The 12,537-nt window shown below is 35.6% G+C and overlaps 1 long non-coding RNA gene across 1 annotated transcript; it reads left to right on the top strand.

Annotated features, from left to right (window-relative positions):
* The first annotated feature begins 1,189 nt into the window (after positions 1-1,189).
* LOC126707327 (uncharacterized) lies at positions 1,190-2,994 on the top strand. The gene is made up of 2 exons (XR_007648899.1): positions 1,190-1,472; positions 2,497-2,994. It is a non-coding gene; the product is annotated as an uncharacterized LOC126707327 (long non-coding RNA).
* The last annotated feature ends 9,543 nt before the right edge of the window (positions 2,995-12,537 follow it).

Raw genomic sequence — 12,537 nt, 5'->3', positions numbered from 1 at the left:
TATAAATAAATAAAGACACAAGTGGATTACAACTACCCATAATTCTCAAAACCACAACTTTTCACACAACTCTTTCCACAACTTGCTTATGTGACAGGTAATGAGTGGTAGAGTTGTGAACCCATCACTTTTACTTCACCATCCACGACTTACCAGGTGAGCAAGTTGTGGCAAAAATTATAAGAAAAGTTGTGGTCCTACATTTTTCCTTTTTCAAGTTTAAATGCATCTTTAATTTACGAATAGGTTCAAGTGTAATTTCAGACTACTCATAAAGATAAAGTGCATTAGTTAAATCATTTTTCTTCTTCTCCACACAAAATTCCATTCTCCATTCATTGGATTCCTTGTCTTGTCTGAAAGTAGGAAAGTGCGAGGTATAAAGAAATCAAATTTATTGCAATTTCAGGGCTGGCTGCTAAAGTGAAAAGAGAAGAAAGAGGACTTTCAAACAAATTTAGGGGGTGTTTTCATCCTTTGGTTGGTCGTGCCAGGCTTGACTTTCTAAAATTGAGACCTTCAAGTAGAAACTCATCACGAACTTCTTCATAGGCATTAGTTAATGGAGTCTTTTAGCTGAATATTGCAAAAAATCAAGTTTATTTGTTATATAAGTACTGTTCAAAGTTATTTGGCAAAATGAGGAGAGAAGCAAATTCCAGCAATGATGTTACTAAATTCTAAGAAAAAGTATGAGAGAGGAAAGAGAAATGACGTGATGAAGGGAAAGAGAGAAAATTGAATTTCGGTAACTACATCACTGAAATTCCTACCCAAAATGCAAGCTACCCAAAGCTGCCCAGATGATTAGGGGAGTGCCCAAATAAGAAAAAAGGAATTGTGACAACCAAGTTGTCGAAATTGTAGGAGAGGAGAGAGAAAAAATTTAATGGGAATTGTGGTAGCCAAGTTGCCAAAATTGTGGCAATAGAGTTGCTGAAATTGGAGAAAAGAGAAGAGAAAAAATTGATTTGTGATAATGAAGTTGCTGAAAATTGGAGGAGAAAAAAAATTGTGACAATGGAGATGCTGAAAATTGGAGGAGAGAGAGAGGGAAATAGGCGGTCAGGTTTCTCCAACGTAAAAAAAAATATTTTACGAAAATCTACGCTAAACAGGTAGATAGATTCTTATTCTCCAAAAAAAAATAAAAAAAAAATAGATTCTTATTCTCCAAAAAAAAAAAAAAAACATAACATAACATAACATAGATTCTTATTCCTTCCGTATAAAACCTACTATGCATAGCATAGTTATCACACCACATAGATAGGTGCCAGTGGTTTTTTTGACCGAAACAGTTTGGTGCTTCTGAAAAAAAATTTGTGCCAGATGTGTACGTCATGTAATTTCATTTCAACTTCATTACATCCTGTAAAAGTAACAATTATACTTCCTAGTTGTGCATTGTTACTTCTATGCCAAATTCTTTCAACAAATGATGATAATGCTTGCTTTCAAGTAATGAATGGGTGAGTATACTTTCCCTTTCATTTGGTATGATGAATTTATAGTATTTTCTTGGCCCATGAAATTTTCTGCCACGGGTGTTCTTGATGATTTTAAGATTTTTTTTTTCAATGGTTCCTTCAATAACCATATTGATCTCTTTGATGACTATGATATTTATTTTGGGTATTTTGAAATTCATGGCCAATCGATATCACAACTTATGTATATTTCCTCTGTACTCAACGTGTTTGATAAAATGCATCAAGGAAAGACTATGTCATCTTTAAAGAATTTGGGTACAGACCTTTCATGAAACTTGTTTATTTCCTTGAGAGAAGCTTAGTTCAATCATGAAGACTCATTCTTGAACATGTTATCATGTGAACTCTTGATCATTGTGAACGATGCATAAACATGCAACTTTTGTTTGCAAGTCATTTTAGTCTCTAGATCTGAGGTGCAATGCTCTATACACTAGATCAAGATCAGTGCTATTACCATGCTATAAGTTTTGTTTTCTGTTTGTTAGTGTTGTGATCTTTTTGGTCTCTACATGTATATAAGCATTACGGTGTGCAAAGTGAATCTAAGTAGAACATTTACATACATTTGGTTCTTTTCTGGTATCTAGGGATTGTACTTATTTGATCAAATGCATTCTATTCTTCAATTTATGATAGAAATCTTCCAAGTGCTTTTTGCTTCTCCATTTATGGTCACACTTGGATATTGATACTTGGAAACTGATTCTTAAAATTATCTTTGGTTTTGAAATCTTTTATTCACTTGCATTTGTTTTTTTGTTGCTTGCAAAATTTTGATTTTCCCACAAATCTTTAGATTTACAAACCTTCATTGTTAGCAAACTTTTGTGCATTTTATTGATGTAATGGTGGATGCTGGATTGACAAACCTTTATTGTTAGCAAACTTGTGTGCATTTTAATGATGTAATGGTGGATACTAGATAGATGTTACCGTGGAGTAGTTGGACAATAGATTTTAATTGATGAACATTAACATAATGATTTGTGTTATGATTTAGACAAACTTGGAAGACGCATGGAGAGAGGGAGCCTGGATTTGCCAAGGATGAGCAACAAGGCAAGGATGAGGATCAGCAAGTTGAACTTGAAGGAGCTGTCACTATCGGCTTTGGATGAGGTGGATAAGTGATGAAGTTCAAGATTGAAGGTTGGCTGGTCTCCTAGCCAGTAGGATTTTTTTTTTTTTTTTTTTTAAAAGTGAGATATACTAGTATTAAAACCAAAAGGCAAAGCACATTCAGGTTCCTGCATATGCAGGCCAGAAACAATAAAATTACAAGCCGTTTACATTCAAATCAGATTGCAAGAAGGAAGAAATGCAGTGGGGAGCAACTCCTTTCCAAAGGCGATGGAGACCAGATCTTCGAGCTTGTTGAGCAAGCTCATGAGCCACAGTGTTGAAGCTTCTATTGATGTGCTTGAAAAGGCAGGACTCAAAAGAAACACTCACCTAGAGAATTCCTTGAATGATATGTCCCATGCTACTCCCCGTGGCACCTTCATTGATTGCTTGGATGACATTTAGGGAGTCAGATTCAACAATAACCCGTGCCAGATGAAGCTCTTGAGCTAATAGAATACCATGCTCCAAAGCAAAAGCCTCTGTTAGTTCAGCAGAGAAGCAAGTCTGAAGGGGTTTACACAAAGCAGCCACAACATCACCTTTGCAGTCTCTAATGACAACTCCAACACTAGAGAAACTGTCAAGCTCAAAAGAGGCCCCATTAACATTTATCTTGTGGAATCTTGAGGAAGGAGGAACCCAGCTGGATGGGATGGTTCTAGGTTGGCCAATATCCCAAGTTGTCGAACTAACAAAATCCTCAGAAACATTTTTTGCCAATTTCCACACTTGAAGAGGAAGTAAACTAGAATCCTTGTGCACAATCTTATTTTTGTTAATCCAGATAGCCCACGCAATGGCAAAGAAAATCTCCAAGTCTTGAAGAGTTGCATGGGAGAGTGAATATTGTGGAATCAAGAAAGGATTTGTTGATGCCATGAGTGTGAAGAGGATTGTCTGACCAAAGACACTAAACCGATGCTAAAAAGGTACAACAAAGAAAGGCATGGTCAAGACTTTCAAGTTCACTACCACAAACAGGGCAGCCCTTAGTTTGAGTAATCCCACGGCAACAAATGGCTTCCATTGTAGGGAGACCATTGATACAAGCTCTCCAAGCAAAAATTTTAATTTTTGTTGGAAGATTAAGGTGCCACAATTTCCTCCAAACCAGCCTGCAAGGGTTTGCATTTAAGCATTCTTCTTTCTCCCTTGATTCTAGCAAGTTATAGGCTATATGGTAAGCACTTTTGACTGTGAAGTCTCCCCGGCTATTCCCTATCCAGATAATTTTGTCTTCCGAAAGGTTATGGCTTAATGGTATCCTCAGGATTAAGTCAGCTTCAAAAGGAAGGAAAGTTGCTCTTACCATGTCTACTCTCCACCAATTTGTCACTGGGTCAATGAGAGAAGAGACCATTGGGAATTGGGGCATATCATTTGGTGGAGAAATAACCTTGTACGTAGATGGGGTTGGCAGCCACTTGTCTTCCCATATATGGATTAATTTCCCATTTCCCACTCTCCACCGAGTTCCCTTCCTTATTACACCAAGGCTACTATGGATGCTCCTCCAAGAATATGAGGGGGAGCTTCCAAGATTAGCATTCAGAATATCTCCAGTAGGGAAGTATTTAGCTTTGAGAACCCTTGCCACTAGAGAGTTTGGGTTTTGGAGAATTTGCCATAATTGCTTTGCAAGCATTGCTTTGTTGAAAGCTTGCAAATTCCTGAAACCCATGCCTCCTTGAGCTTTAGGCTTACACATTGTTTTCCAGCTAACCCAATTCAATTTAGATACTTGCTGCCTTTGACCCCACCAGAAGTTCCTCACCATGCTTTCGATGTCATCACATAAGCCTTGCGGAAGAAGGAAACAACTCATAATGTAAGTGGGAATTGCTTGAGCTACCGCTTTTATAAGGATTTCCTTCCCCCCCCCCCCCCCAAAAAAAATCAATAGAGAGGAGCTTGCCCTTCCAACCAACTAGCTTCTGCCCAATCCTCTCTTTTAGGATAAAGAACACTTGCTTCTTCGATCTTCCAATGAAAGAAGGAAGGCCAAGGTATTTTGAGTGTCTAGAGTCTTGCATAAGGCCTAAGGTAGCAAAGATCTCCTCCTTGACTTCAAGAGTAGTATTGGGGCTGAAGAAAATTGAGGCTTATCAGTATTGATCTTCTGACCCGAAGCGTCCTCATATTTCTGGAGTAAATATTTTAGCTCCCTGCTTTGCCCCGCACTAGCTTTGCAGAAAAGGATGCTATCATCTGCAAAGAGAAGATGGGTAACTCTAGGACAGCCCCTACAAATGGAAATGCCTGTCAAACGCAGGTTCCGAGCTGCCTCATTGATAAGAGCTAAAAGCCCCTCAGTGCAGATAAGGAAAAGAGTTGGGGAAAGGGGGTCCCCTTGCCTAAGCCCCTGTGTAGGCATAATATTACCATAAGCAGCCCCATTTATAATAATTGAGTATAAGACTGAAGTGATATACTTCATTACAAGGTTTACCCACCTTGAGCTGAATCCCAGTTTCTCTATAACACCCTGTATAAAGCCCCATTCGACTCTGTCAAAAGCCTTACTCATATCTAATTTGGCAGCCATAAAGCCATCATTCCCTGTATTTTTGTGATTCAGAAAGTGCATGAACTCGAAAGCCACAAGTACATTGTCAGTGATTAATCTATCAGGAGTGAAAGCACTTTGATTCTCTGAGATTATATGAGGGAGAATAGCCTTAAATCTATTTGCAATAGTTTTAGATATGAGTTTATACACTACATTACATAGACTTATGGGGCGGAAATTAGACATTTTTTGGGGGGTTATGTACTTTAGGGATGAGGGCAATATTGGTTTTATTGAGACAAGTCGGAGACATATCACTATTAAGAATATTTAGAACCATATTAGTAATACTACATCCCGCAATACTCCAATATTTTTATTAGAAAATGGCAAACATACCATCGAGGCCAGGTGCTTTTGTGGAGTGGATCTGTTTGAGAGCGGTGGTAACCTCCTCCCTAGTGGAGTGCATTCATCTCTTCTGTCACCCATGTGGAAATAGCTACAATTACTTCATCCATCCGTGATGGGGAAGCTGTTGTATAAATGTTGACAAAGTAGTCAATGGCCGCTTGAGCAATACTATCTTTTTCATCACACCATCTGTCTTGGTTGTCCCAAATTCCCAAAATAGTGTGCTTGTGCCGCTCAGAATCTTGGGCATGGAAAAACCTAGTATTTTTGTCACCCTCCTTAAGCTAGTGAGCTTTGGCTCTTTATCCCCAATAAATTTCCTCATCGTCCAGAAGGTCATTGATTTCCCTTCTTAAACTGGGAATCTCAGTGCTAAGCTTTCCATCCTTGTCTTGTAAAGTCAGAGAGTTCAAGGCATTTCTTTTTGTTTGGATCTTCTTTGGAATCTTTCCATACACATTAGTGCTCCAACTCTTCAGGTCCACAACACAGTTATTAAGATTATTCATAACCCCTTCTGGAGTACTAAGATCAAACCCCATCCCCCAAGAATTTTCGATAATAGCCCTACAATCTATTTTTTTTGTCCACATTGCTTCAAAGTGAAAACGATTTTGACGGGTTTGGTGATGGACAGTTGAATCAGATAGGAGCAAGGCACTGTGATTAGAAGTTGAGTCTACCAAATGATACACTTTTATTTCCTCGAATTTTTCAGTCCACTCAAGGTTGGCAAAGGCTCTATCTAATCTCAAATATATTCTGTTTTCATCTCTCTGCATATTACACCAAGTAAACTCAGAACCACAGTAACCCAAATCCTGAAAAGCACAATAATCAATTACCTTTCTAAACCCATCCATAAGTTGTTGAGTCCGGATAGCCCCCCCAGATTTTTCAGAATTAGACAGTATTTCATTAAAATCTCATAAGCATAGCCAAGGGAGGTGTAGTTGATTATTCAGAAAATCTAAAAGGTGCCAAGATTCATACCTTCGATGCGTATCCGGATGGCCATAGAAGCCTGTCAACCTCCATGTAATGTATTTCTCTGCATCATTGATCACAGCATCAATGTGGTTCAACGAGTAACACTTGATTTCCAAATCAATCTCTCTAGTCCACAGTAAGAGGCAAGTCCCCCTTTTCTGCCAACACAAGAAACAATAAGCCCATTTGTCAGCCCAATCCTGTTTTTTATTCCTTCCATTTGCCTAGTTTTTGCTTTTGTCTCAATCAGAAACACCACTTTGGGATTCCACCGTCGCACCATGTCGTGCAACGCTCGAATTGACCGGGGATTCCCCAACCCCCGACAATTCCAACTTATAACCCTTATTGCTCCCGCCATTATAGCTAATTTCCCATACCATACTCCATACAAAGCATATCCAAGAAAGAATAAAAATAGGGGTACAAATTGAGCATCCAACAACACCAAATGCAGGAGAAAGACCCGAAATCAAACTTAAGAGAAAAAAAAAAAAAAGGAAAACCCAAATCAGATAAAACTACTCACTGATTTCTTAGAGTAGCCATCCCTGGCCAAAACACATTAAATCCGGAGATACCCTCACTTGCCGGAGAATTTATCCCACAAGAAAACTTCTGGTGAACTGAAAAAGAACACCCAAACTGAGGAGGCAGAGAAAATGACAAGGAAGAGAAAATGACCCACTTGGGGGTAGGGAAGTAACCCACGCCGGCCAAGAAAAATGTCCACTAACCAGGCAGAGAAAGCCCACGCTGGTGGGAGAAGACCCACAATTGGGCGGAGCAGCCAAACGGCGCGTGACCCACTGCAGGGGGAAAACCGACCTACCACTAAGGCAGAGAAGGCCACGCTCCGAAGCAGGGCTCGCAAACGCAACAGAGATCAACTCAAGCGTACGATAGCAAGAGACTTTCTATCGTACGCAAAAAGAGAACACTCCTACGAGGGAGAGTGAGACGTCCCTAGCCAGTAGGATTCATTAGTTGTAGATAGAAATTATTAATACCTTATTTCCTAAACTTTTGGAAGTGTAGAGGATAGAATTAGGCTGTTTGCTAATTAGTTGTTATCAAGTTTATATTATTAGTTGGGTGATTTTATCATTAGTTGTATCGCACATTTGAATGCCATTTGAAGGGAAACAAATTAAAATGATGGACGCAGAAAATTAACAATAAAATTCCATCTCCCTTTCAATTTCAAAAGGTTAATTCATAACATTTTCTAGCGTATATTAAATAATGGTTGTGATGATGACAGGGAGCATTTGAAGTTGTTTTAATTTGAAATGTTTGGCTGGGACAATGGGTAACTATTACGAGGCCAACTATTGCTCCTTTCATGAAGAATGATGATCTATATCTATACCCCTGATTCAGCAGCACAAAAAAAAAATAATAATCATTACCATGCAGTTTAGTTTAAGTCAAATAAAGCTCTAATGTTAACTAACATTAGAGGCAGTAAAATAAAAGGTGTGCAGGTGTCGCATTACATTGATTTTTAATTGATTAATCTAATAACCAAATCAAATCAATATCTAGTTTGTAAGAGCAATGGCATTAGTTGATCTGCTACTTGCAACTAACAAGAAATTATTAAGCTTCTAGATGCAATTTGTAATGTATTGAAGTGTGAAAAAGCATGTAGTTCCAATTTACTCCGTTCAAATTACTTTAAAAAAATAAAAATAAAATAAATAAGTAAAAATTGCCAACCTTTATGAAATTGATAGTCACCGCTTGTGATACTTTAATTGGCTTTTACTTGGTGTGGGAATTCATACATCATGAATTTACTTTTAAGCGATCTAAGATAATATCAAACATGTTCTATTCAAGAGGACTAATCAAGCTAAACAACCTCCATGTGCACATATGAGTGTGGACAATACACCATGTGCTACCAATAGGATTAGAAAACATCTTAATACCTATTGGTAGTATATTTAGTAAAATGAAGATTGCTGCTTCTAATAGGATTAGACAATTCTTTCTCCAATACATCTACAAGCAAACTTTAAATTGATTACAGAGACCGTATATTGGAACATATCAATTAACTTATGATCAAGAATTCCCAATACATTAGGATGGGAAAATACGTACCAGTTTTAGAGACATGCTCATGGAACAAAGAAAACTAACCCTCAGTCTCACTTGATATGATCACTAAATTCTAACCGCAGATTTTTTGACGTTTAAAGTTAGCACAGGCTGTTCACTTTTGATGCTGGAGGAGAAACTGTGCACAAGGATACTCAATCAAGAAGACTTGAAGCATCAATATCAGGAATCGCAATATCCATGTCTTTGTAAAGAATGAGAATGGATCAAGGTAAGTCTCATGATTAATTGATTGTGTTTTATATCAGTGTGAAATCCTTGACAGTTCTAACTCCTGATGTTAAAGTAGTTGTTGAATGCTTAACAAAAAGTATTTTAAACAAGAGAGAGACAGAAAACTCATTAGGCAGAGGCTAGGCCGGCGATGCTGGGTAGAGGGGTCAGCGACAGTGCAGTTGTGATTGAGAGAGACGTGGCTCGTTCGAGGATGGGACTTCACGTAAAGGTGATGCTTCTCTACCATTAGCGGTAGCTCAAGCTAGCTATGGATGCGGTACGAGTTAGCTATTCCCAAAACAAAGCCATAGAAATTAAGCGATGGTGATAAGAAAGAGGAACAACGTAGTCGTGTTATCGGAGCTATGGCTGTTCATTAAGTTCCAATTGGAGCCAAAATCTTAGATTGTGGGCAGCGGCTTAGATGGAAAGCGAGCATAACGGAGTGAGAAGTTTTTGATATAAAAGAGAAAGAAAGAGGCGGGTTATTAGAGATTCGGGATTTTATCATTTCACGCAGATTGATGATGTCTCTATCGTTGGATTAACTCTAGGGCTGAGATTTTAATTCAAACTTGGCAAAATAGCATCAAAGTAGGTTGACGCAGGTTATTGGTCCAGAGTTTCAGCAAACTGACCTTGGAGTGCAGGACTAGCTAAGAATCTGAATTTTCCTCTTTTAGGAAGAGATTTATTTAAGTTTTTTTCTTTTTCTTTTTCTTTTTTCTTTGCAACTAAAAACGTATAGATATTCATATATCCCATAGAATAAAATTTATTTATATCATTCAATAAATTTTTATTAAATTATTTATTATTTATTTTTTAATGTATATGACCATGAGCTGTAGCTCACTTTTTTTTATATGCTCAAAAATATTTGCTGCTTTAGTTACTTTATTGACTTATCAACTTATTTTCAGAGAATCAAAATAAATTTTAGAATTAAAAACTAATTTCAAGACAAAAAATTTAAATCAGTATAAGTCCTTAAAGCTGCACAACTGACATTTGTACAAGCATAACGTGTTTGAAAATGAATTGCAATAATTATCCAGTGGAATGAGTTTAAGGAATTGTTCTGTCCATCATGCATCTAAAAACTGAAAATTATTTTTTGAAAATATATACCAAACACCCCATAAGAGTTGGAAAAAAATAACTTTCAATTACATTTACTGAATAATAAAAGAGTAAACGGGTAAATTTTAGAAATAAAAATAGTAAAAAACAAATTCCTGATCTTTGTACATAGTTTTTCACACGGTATCTTGTCACTAGCTCTTTATTTTTCCTGTTTAAAAAAACTAAAGGCATATTTGATAACGTTGTTTAAATAATAGTTTTCTTTGTTTATGCACAACATGTATTTCCACAACATTTTTTTACTCACACGTATTTTCATAACACTTAATCAACATTACTAAAACGTCCTTACCAAATAAACCATAAATTATACCAACTTGAAGAGAGAATTATAATCAATTCAATAGTAAATCTAAGTCCAATAATTAACAATTATTATTTTATCATAGATTTTGTCCAAAAAATATTATGCTGGGGATCGCAGGACTAAAAAATAAATCGTGTCCTACATGGCTTCTAAGTTATGAATGATGCACATCTTTATTCATTTCTTAGTAGAAATCTTTCATAAACTTATGCATGGGTTAAAAATCTTTGCCCTTTTTAATGCACGGTTTTAAAAATTCATGCTTAAATTCTTATCTATTTTAGTGTAAGAATTTTACTTTATTATTTTATACCGTCACTTTTTAAAAACATTTTTAAAAGTTATTTTATTAAAATATTCATTCTTCATTCATCCACTTTTTTTTAAAATATCCACATCACTCACACATACACACCATCTCAATGAATTATTTTTTTACACATAAACAATGGTTGTATATGCGAAAAAATTTAAATAATTTTTTGCCTTGATTTGTCAAAATTTTACATTTATGTCATATTACATTGATTAATGTAAAGTGCTATTAAACTGACAAGTCATAATAATTTCGACAAGGGAAGCCAAGCCACTGTAAAATAGTTGCGGAAATAAATAGTGAAAATGACCCTTGCAGAAAAAACTGGTTCATCAGTAAAGTTTACTCTTGTGAATAACTAATAACTACGAATATGTGCAACTGTGCAAATTCAACAACCAACTTCATAATCAATTTATCTGCAGAAAATTTACTACTCACACTGGCCCAGTACTGATGCAATTTCATTAACATTTTATTACCATACTCTATATAAACCTCGTTAATGATACTCTCATTTATCATGACGTGTTCCAAGTTTATTTCATTAATTTCAAATTAGTTCATGTATAAAAATAGCTTGAAAGGACCGTGTTGTGTATTTTTAAAAAAAAAAAAAAAAAAAAAAAAAAAAGACAGGAGATGGTAAAAACATGATTATTGTTGCTGTTCTGAGAGAGTAAAATCAGAACAAGAAGTGCTAAAGAATCTAATCAAAAATAAAAAGAAGTGCAAGAAATCAAAGGTGCCTTTGCCAAAGGTGCGAAAGTGAGGCCATGAGCAACAGGTACGTATGAACACATACATACCCAATAAAGCTCTATGGGTCAGAGGCTTTTCCGGGCCAAAATCTCTGATGATTCTCTTTACTAGACGAGCTCTTCCCCCAGCAAAGCTTTAATTGTCATTGTATGGTCACTATCAGTAGTATGGTAATTAACTAGGCCTAGAATAAAAGCTTCTTTTATCTTCTCCTAAAAACATATATATTAATAACCTTGAAATGGTCCACCTTTTGTCCCATATCATTTTATTCCCATTTTTCTTTAATGGGATATTCTCATCATCTTTTTGGTTTCAAGTGAGTTTGAACCAACTGGTAATTGCCCCTAATTGAAAACTTTTATATAGTGTTCGGAGGGTTTTAATAAACTAGTAGCCTGGTTAATGTTGATTTATTTTTTGTTATTATTATTATATCTAGCTACTAGTCAAACTAACCAATCTCTCTTCAATGGATTAAGGAAAGTTTGTATTTTAATCAAATACAAAAATGTAAAGATACATAAATTTCCCATAAAAATAATAAATAAATTTTACCTTAAAATGCAAAAAAAATAAAGTAAAAAACATAAATAACAATTATAGTAGGCACAATAACAACAAAGGCTAGAAAAGATATGATAAATATAAAAATAAATAAATCAGTCAAAAGTAGTTGAGAGGAGACATTGATATCTTAAATTAATTATACATAATATCCTAAAACTCATTCTCGAAGGAAAAAAAAAAAACCCTAAAATCTAATCATAAGAACGCAAAACAAACTTGCCTGCAATATCATTTCCTAGCAACGTAAGTCCTTCTCAAGTATCCTGATTCTCAAAAACTTATATCCTGTAATCAACTACAAAAATAAGTCACATGTAAACATATATATTCTAATATAACAAGAATCCTATATAAATATAACGTACATAAATAAATATAAAAAGTATATCTACACTCTAATTAAATCCACAATAGAATATATTCTTTAATATTGGTACCAAATATTTACAATTTAAATGTTACATAGCAAGAAATTTATTTATTTTAGCCAAAACATGATTAAAAAGCAATATCGGAAGAATAGTGAGGAAAAATAACAAACGGAAATGGCTACGAA

Source organism: Quercus robur, chromosome 11 (genome assembly GCF_932294415.1).
Source record: "Quercus robur chromosome 11, dhQueRobu3.1, whole genome shotgun sequence".
NCBI lineage: Eukaryota > Viridiplantae > Streptophyta > Magnoliopsida > Fagales > Fagaceae > Quercus > Quercus robur.
Note: the sequence above shows the minus strand (reverse complement) of the source record. Positions and strands in the feature narration are given on the sequence as shown.